General features: G+C 40.8%; 1 protein-coding gene across 3 annotated transcripts in view; it reads left to right on the top strand.

Moving 5' to 3' along the window:
• ugt8 (UDP glycosyltransferase 8) overlaps positions 1-1809 on the top strand; it is a 34085-nt gene extending 32276 nt beyond the window's left edge. For all 3 annotated transcript variants that reach the window (XM_017461487.3, XM_053677467.1, XM_047152110.2), the window contains exon 6: positions 1-1809. This exon is cut by the window's left edge and continues 1591 nt beyond it. The gene's annotated coding sequence lies outside the window, so the exon portion shown is untranslated.
• The last annotated feature ends 571 nt before the right edge of the window (positions 1810-2380 follow it).

Raw genomic sequence — 2380 nt, 5'->3', positions numbered from 1 at the left:
TTATGAGTCAGTTCGAAACGTTTCCACGCTTGACATGACACTCTGCTCAATCTCTCTTTCTCACTCGGACACTTATTTATTTATTTTTTTTGTCCTTCCACGCAGATATTTCTTCTCACGGCTCGTCTCAGACCAGCCATAATAAAGGTTTACTCTTTTCTTTGCCGTTTCTGCGCGTGTTTAAACCGTGGAAGTCATTTCGACTCCTAAAATAATGGATGTAACTTTTTTTTTTCTCTCTCTCTCTCTCTCTCTCTCTCTCTCTCTCTTCTCCGAACTTAATAGGAGGGTTAATGCTAATAAGGCAGTGCGATTTTGAGAAACCGTGTATAAGTGCTGCTGCTAACAGGTAACACTAGTTCGCCATAGAGCAAGCCCACCTGCCATTTTTTTTTTTCTTTCTAGGACCTTTAAAAACGTCGTCGAAATGAGATTCTTCAAAGCGTAGACGTGTCCGTTTCAAGGGTGTAGACGTGTTTTCGAATTCTAGGCAATAGTCATAGATCAAAATGTTCCCGCTACTGCTTTTATCTTAAATATAATAGGAAAACGCACGGTTTTTTAATCTTCTGCTACCTTTCTTTTTTCCCGCTCTCTTTCATTCTGCCTTGAGGCATTAAACTCGTGTGTGCGTGTGTGTGTGTGTGTGTGTGTGTGTGTGTGTGTGTGTGTGCGCGCTTGTATGAATGAACAAAACAGGTTTGATTGTTGATGTGTAGAATAAACAAAGTGCTGATGTATGTTCTGTCGCTTCTCACAGAGGGGGTGTGTCCTATGAGGCCTTCTATTGTAAATCTTTGGTACTGTAGCTGAAATTGAAATCCCATGATCCTCCATGCCTCTTTGGAACCAGCCTTTTCTTTTTTTTTTTTTTTTTTTCTTTTCTTTTTTTTTTAAAAAATGTTTTTATTTTGTTTATTATTTTTGTTGTTGTTGTTGTTGTTGTTGTTGTTGAGCTGTGATCTTTTAGAGTTGGTCCTTTTAGCACTGCTGCTTGAAAAGTTCCAATAACATTTCATACGAATGGGAAGGACCTGTACCTGTACCGTCCGAGCGATCGGGCTCCGGTTAGAAACAACAGACCTTCGCAGCGGAGGGAAAAAAAAAAAAAAAAACCCCAAAAACGATACCGACTGACATCTCAATCCAGAGAACGTGTCAGATCGCGTAACGATAATAATATAAAAAAAACAAAACAAACAAACAAACGTGTAAATGATTGACGGAAACGCAACACTTCGGCCATTTTCACTGTGAGCTTTAGGCATTTCGCCAGCCAAGCACTGTTTTTAACGACGTCCATACTTGAACATTGTACTGTACGTGGCTTCGAAATGGCTGCGAATGCAAATAAGCTATGACTGGAGAAATGGCCACGCCCAGAAATTCCTTTTAATCCATTCAGCCATCACTTTCTGCTTACTTTTTGGGTCATAATTACAGTATTAATAGACGCCTGATAGCGGAAGAAATAACTAGTTGCGTAATGTAGTGGAAAGTAAGTATACTGTACACGAGCAACTATACTGTGTGTGTGTGTGTGCGTGCGTGTGCGCGCGTCCAGCGCTCTCTTTATACTGCTAATTCGAAACATGCTACAAGAAAATTTCCCCCGTTCGTTTCTCAACCCTTTCTTTCCTTTTACTGTCCGATCCCATCAAGTTGATGCCTGCTTACACGTTTTTTTTTTTTTTTTTTTAAGTAATGATTTAAATAAATAGTGTCTGTGTGTCTGTTGTAATGTAAATATAGTATGTAAACAAAAATACTAATGTTAAAATAAACATTAAATATTTTGTTTGCCTAAAATCTGACATCTGAGAGCGTATTTTTTTTTTTTCTTCTTCTCTTCTTCGACCGAACAGACTTTTTGACTCGGACTTGATCATCAAGGTCGGTCCGGAGGAAAGTTCTACGTCCGGTGGTGAGGTGAAAGATCGGTTTATTCTTCCGTCCATACAGGTACGGCTTTTTGATTAGCAGGGTCGCCTGGAGCCTTTCCCGGGGGACTCGGGGTACAAGATGGAGGACGGACTGTTTTTTGTAGTGGTTCCTGATTCATCACAAAGTGGCTGGAACAGCTATGGGGTAGGGTTTTGATTCCTGTGCTAGAGCTGCGTGTGTTGGATGCTTATCTTCAGGTCCGGTAGCGTCTTCGATTTGAATTAGAGGGCGTATCGTACAGATATTTGATTCAGAAACAGTCCAGGAGAAATGCTTCCCAGTACAAAAACTCCACATCAGTGATCTACTGTTTAGTCTGGTTGGCCCCCAGGGATTGATTTTTTTGTTCCTAGCTTCACGGGTCCTCATAAACCAACACTCGTGTTGGCAGTGGGGGACACCTTGTCAAGGTCTTTTGAAAATGTACAGCATTGCT

Source organism: Ictalurus punctatus, chromosome 29 (genome assembly GCF_001660625.3).
Source record: "Ictalurus punctatus breed USDA103 chromosome 29, Coco_2.0, whole genome shotgun sequence".
Lineage (NCBI taxonomy): Eukaryota > Metazoa > Chordata > Actinopteri > Siluriformes > Ictaluridae > Ictalurus > Ictalurus punctatus.
The sequence above is the reverse complement of the archived record's forward strand: the minus strand, read 5'-3'. Positions and strand labels throughout refer to the sequence as shown.